Source organism: Arachis hypogaea, chromosome 1 (genome assembly GCF_003086295.3).
Source record: "Arachis hypogaea cultivar Tifrunner chromosome 1, arahy.Tifrunner.gnm2.J5K5, whole genome shotgun sequence".
Lineage (NCBI taxonomy): Eukaryota > Viridiplantae > Streptophyta > Magnoliopsida > Fabales > Fabaceae > Arachis > Arachis hypogaea.
Window position 1 is genome coordinate 56,544,214 of NC_092036.1, and position 6,000 is coordinate 56,550,213.

The window sequence follows — 6,000 nt, forward strand, 5'->3', positions numbered from 1 at the left end:
CAATGGATTAAACTCAGATTTCGAATCTTTAAAGAATCAACTACAACACATTACATTTCACAAAGCCGAACAACAATTCAGCCAAACAGACATCCACAATCATTCGAGACAATCAATATCACATAAGGCTTATACAATCACCAAATACACCATCTCACATCAGTATCCATATGTAATAATTCCAATATATAAAATATGGTTTTCGGAAAGTGCCCCTACCTCAAAACGCAATTCCATAACCCAAATGCCTCACCGAGTCCTTTCCGCCTCAACCCGAAATCAAAGGCAGCTTCAAAGCATAGCCCCACACATATTCGCAGCAGCATAATCAGCTCTAATTTACAACAAGCAACCTCAGTTACTAAACTCTAGGAACATTAATAACGTATAGGCTTTAATACACGTACGAGACACTAACGTAGCAGCTGCGATTTCGAACTGGCCCGGCAGTAGCTCCGGCGGCGGCCAGAAGCTCCGGTGGATCAACTATAAAAAACCACGCAGCATTAACACCTCGAAATCCAAATAGGCAGAAACCGCAAATTAAAATTCTTACCGGCATACTTTTCCAGCGACGGCAGAAGTAGCCAGAAGCTTTGGCGGTGCTCCCGAAAGTCACAGAACCACTCCCGGCGGTCAGAACACAGGGGCGCAACTTCCTCCTCCAACCGCGACACCTGCAGCGGCCTGAATTCTTTTCCGGCGACGGTGAGAACCCCAACAATATGGCGCGGTTCACTCTGCCCCATAGCACCACGGCGACCGGACCTCCAGCTCGCGTCTTCTTCTTCCCCAGCAGCGACGAAACCGCACCTCCTCTCCAGTCTCAGACACGAGCTCTGTCTCTCTGCCACCCACCATGCTTGACGGTGACGATCCCTACCGCAGCGGTGAGGACGTAGCTAGATGCACGATTGGTCTCCTCCTTCGCATCTCTCTCTGCGTGATCCAACGGCGGCGAGGTTTCAGACGCGCATCTCCTCTCCCCGCAGCTGAGCTCCTACACGCGTGCCCTTCCTCTTTCTCGTCGGCCCCTGCCTTGCGTCATTCTCCTTCGTGGTTCGGCTTCTGACGGTGGCTCGATGATGATCAGCGGTAACGCAAGCTAGTGACTCCATGGACAGCGCCGCAAAGCAGCTCGACGGCGAGCTCCAAGGTGGTGGATCGACGGTGGCAAGGCCTCCCCTACCTCCCTTCTTCTGTTTCTTTCTTCCATAGTGAGGGAAGCTGTGTATACGCTGTGGCTGCGCATGATTGGGAAAGGGGGGAGAGTGGGTTGGTGCTGCTGGGTTCAGAGAGGGGAAACGGGTATTGGGTTAGGGTTTTTCATTTTCAAAATTAGGTTTAGGGGCAATATAGTAATTTCACATAAAATTGGGAATAATATAGTAATTGAAACCCAAATTAAATCCAATACTATTTGTACATAGAAAATACTATTTGATCATCCATTTTTACAAATTACTTTTAATAAAATGCCCAAATCAAATAATTAGAAATAATATACTTAATTTCTTTATTTTCCAAAATAGCAGTATTGATATTTAAAATATTACTTATCTAATCCAAATCATACAAAATCCTTATTATTTCATAACTATCAACTTTATAATTCAAATATAGAAAATAATCCAATAATTATAAAATTGGATAATAATCATAACTCATCTCAAATTCAGTAAATCAAACTTGCCTTAATTATCTTTGATAAAATAATTTCTGAAATATAAGGCTATAAATAACAATATGATTTGAGACTTGATCATAATAAGACTTTTCAAAGGTTCTGGGTCTTATATCTTGCATGTCTTTCTTTTCTTAAAATTTTTTCAAAAATATGTCCTTGATGTTCATTTTGACATTCAAGGTGTTCTTGCATGCATTGTCTATTTGATCTTAGTTTTTCATGATTAGTTTCATTTTGTTGTTTTTCTCTCTCATCATTAAAAATTCAAAAAAAAATTCAAAATTATGTCTTTTCAAGTCAATAATACAGAGAATTGAAGATTCAAAGCATACAACAGAGGAATCACAGAGAAAAAGTTTGGCGTTCAAAATGGCCAGTGAAGAAGGAATTCTGCTGTTTAAACGCGTTTAACGCCCAAAAAGGTAGACAAGTGGGCGTTAAATGCCAGAATGGATACCATTCTGGGCGTTTAACGCCAGGATAGCACCAAGGAGGAAATTTTGTTTTCAAATCATATCTTTTTCAATTTTTCAAGTTTTAAAACTGATTTTCAAAATCTTATCTTTTTCATATCTTCTCATATCAATCATATCTTTTTCAAAATCAAATCTTTTTCATTTTTCTTTTAATTTTTTTTAAAAAAAAATCCTTGCTAACAATTAATGTTGTGATTCAAAAATTTCAAGTTTGTTACTTTCTTGTTAAGAAAGGTTCAATATTTGAATTTTGGAATCATATATTTCAATTCTTGTTAGTGAAGTCATCAATTTTAAAAATCAAATCTTTTTCAACCATATCTTTTCAATCATATCTTTTTTTTTAAATCAGATTTATTTTTCAATCATATCTTTTCAAACATATCTTTTTCAATCAAATCTTTTTCAAATCATATCTTTTTCAAATTTTGATTTCAGAAATCTTTTCTAACTTCTCATCTTTTCAAAAATTGATTTTCAAATCTTTTTCAACTAATCACTATTTCGTATCTTTTTTGAAAATCACTAACCACTTTTTCAAAAATCCTTTTTAATTTTCGAAAACTCCTTCTCTCATCTCTTTCTATTTAATCAATAACACTCCTCATCTCTTAATAATTTGGACCCCTCTCTCTCTATAGGTTCAAATTCTTCTTTATCTACCTCATCCTTCTATTCTTCTTTTCCTCTGACACATCAAGGAATCTCTATACTGTAACATAGAGAATTTCATACTTTCTTTGTTTTCTTCTCTTTCATATGAGTAGGAACAAAGATAAAGGCATTCTTGTTGAAGCTGATCCTGAACCTGACAGGAATTTAAAGGGGAAGCTAAGAGAAGCTAAAGCACAACTCTCTAGAGAGGACCTGACAGAAATTTTTGAAAAAGAAGAAGACATGGCAGCCGAAAATAACAACAATGCCAACAATGCAAGGAAGGTGCTTGGTGACTTTACTACACCAACTCCCGACTTCTATGGGAGAAGCATCTCTATTCTTGCCATTGGAGCAAACAACTTTGAGCTTAAGCCTCAATTAGTTTCTCTGATGCAACAGAATTGCAAGTTTCATGGACTTCCATTGGAAGATCCTCATCAGTTTTTGGCTGAATTTTTGCAAATCTGTGACACTGTTAAGACCAATGGAGTTGATCCCGAGGTCTACAGACTCATGCTTTTCCCTTTTGCTGTAAGACACAGAGCTAGCATATGGTTAAACTCACAACCTAGAGATAGCCTGAACTCTTGGGAAAAGCTGGTCAATGCTTTCTTAGCTAAATTTTTTCCACCTCAAAAGATGAGTAAGCTTAGAGTGGAAGTTCAAACCTTTAAACAGAAGGAAGGTGAATCCCTCTATGAAGCTTGGGAAAGATACAAGCAATTGATCAGAAGGTGTCCTTCTGACATTCTTTCAGAATGGAGCATCATAGGTATATTATATGATGGTCTGTCTGAGTTATCCAAGATGTCATTGGATCATTCTGCAGGTGGATCTATTCATCTGAAGAAAACGCCTGCAGAAGCTCGGGAACTCATTGAAATGGTTACAAATAACCAGTTCATGTACACTTCTAAAAGAAATCCTGTGAACAATGGGACAACACAGAAAAAAGGAGTTTTTGAGATTGATACTCTGAGTGCCATATTGGCTCAGAACAAATTATTGACTCAACAAGTCAATATAATTTCTCAGAATCTAACTGGATTGCAAGCTGCATCTGGCAGTGCTAAAGAAGCCTCCTCTGAAGTAGAAGCTTATGACCCTGAGAATCCTGCAATGGAAGAGGTGAATTGCATGGGAGAACCCTATGAAAACACCTACAATTCTTTATGGAGAAATCACCCAAATTTCTCATGGAAGGATCAACAGAAGCCTCAACAAGGCTTCAACAACAATAATGGTAGGAAAAACAGGTTTGGCAATGGCAAACCTTTCCCATCATCTTCTCAGCAACAGACAGAGAACTCTGAGCAGCATCGTTCTAGCTTAGCAACCATAGTCTCTGATCAATCTAAGACCATACTAAGTTTCATGAATGAAACAAGATCCTCCATTAGAAATTTGGAGGCACAAGTGTGTCAGCTGAGTAAGAGAGTTACTAAAACTCCTCCTGGCACTCTCCCAAGCAATACAGAAGAAAATCCCAAGAGAGAGTGCAAGGCCATAACCGCGTCCAACATGGCCGAATCTGTGGAGGAGGGAAAGGCAGTGATTCCCAGTGAGGAAGACCTCATGGGACGTCTGCTGACCACTAGGGAGTTCCCCTCTGAGGAACCGAGGGAATCTGAGGCTCATATAGAGACCATAGAGATTCCATTAAACCTACTTCTGCCATTCATGAGCTCTGATGAGTATCCTTTCTCTGAAGAGGATGAAGATATTACTGAAGAGCAAGTTGCTCAGTATCTAAGAGCAATCATGAAGCTGAATTCCAAATTATTTGGTAATGAGACTTGGGAGGATGAACCTCTATTGCTCATAAAAGAACTAAGTACATTGGCTCAGCTAAAGATACCTCAAAAGAAACCGGACCCTAGAAGGTTCTTAATACCTTGCACCATTGGCACCATGACCTTTGAGAAGGCTCTGTGTGACCTGGGGTCAAGTGTAAACCTCATGCCACTCTCTGTAATGAAGAAACTAGGGATCTTTGAGGTACAAGCTGCAAGAATCTCACTGAATATGGTAGACAATTCAAGGAAACAGGCTTATGGAGTTGTAGAGGATGTCTTAGTGAAGGTTGAAGGCCTTTACATCCCTGCTGACTTCATAATCCTGGACACTGGGAAGAATAAGGATGAATCCATCATCCTTGGTAGACCCTTCCTAGCCACAGAAAAAGCTGTGATTGATGTTGACATAGGAGAGTTGGTCCTTTAAGTGAATGAGGACAACCTTGTGTTTAAGCTCAAGGATCTCCTTCTGTACACATGGAGAAGAAGCATGAAAAGCTTCTCTCAATACAGAGTCAAACAAAGCCCCCACATTTAAACTCTAAGTTTGGTGTTGGGAGGCCCCAACCATGCTCTGAGAATTTGTGAAGCTCCATGAGAGCTCAATGTCAAGCTATTGACATTAAAGAAGCGCTTATTGGGAGACAACCCAATCTTTATTTATCTATGTAAATTACCATTTTCCATTGTTATCTTATATTTTCATTAGGTTGATGATCATGTGGAGTCACAAAAATAACTACAAAAATCAAAGCAAAACTAAAAAATAGCATTAAAAATAGCACACCCTGGAGGAGGAGCTTACTAGCATTTAAACGCCAGTAAGGGTAGCAGAATGGGTGTTAAACGCCTAGTCTGGCACCATTCTGGGCGTTTAACGCCAGCAGACTGATGTTAAACACCAGAAAGGAAAGCAAAGTTGGCGTTCAACGCCAGAAAGGGAAGAAAAGCTGGCGTTAAACGCCAGAAATAGGCAGCAACCTGGCGTTTAACGTCAGGATTGGCACTCAGAGGGCGTTTACATGCCAGAGTGGTGCAGGGATGAGAAATTCTTGACACCTCAGGATCTGTGGACCCCATAGGATCCCCACCTACCTCAACTCACTCTCTTTCTTCTTCATACATTCCAATAACACCCTTCCCCAAATACCCTTCACCAATCACCTCCATCCACTCTTCCCCAAAAACCCCACCTACCTCAACATTCAAATTCACATCCTTTACCTCCCAACCAAACCCTCACACACGGACACCCCTCTCTTCCACTCCTATATAAACCCCTCATCACCCCTTGGCCGAACCCTACTTCACCCTCCTTCTCCTCCATTTCTTTCATCCTTTGTTCGAGGACGAGCAAACCTTTTAAGTTTGGTGTGGTAAAAGT

The 6,000-nt window shown here is 40.1% G+C and overlaps 1 non-coding gene across 1 annotated transcript; it reads right to left on the reverse strand.

Moving 5' to 3' along the window:
• Nucleotides 1-3,465: 3,465 nt before the first annotated feature.
• LOC112715973 (small nucleolar RNA R71) lies at nt 3,466-3,569 on the reverse strand. Its single transcript, XR_003160103.1, has one exon. It is a non-coding gene; the product is annotated as a small nucleolar RNA R71 (small nucleolar RNA).
• Nucleotides 3,570-6,000: the final 2,431 nt, after the last annotated feature.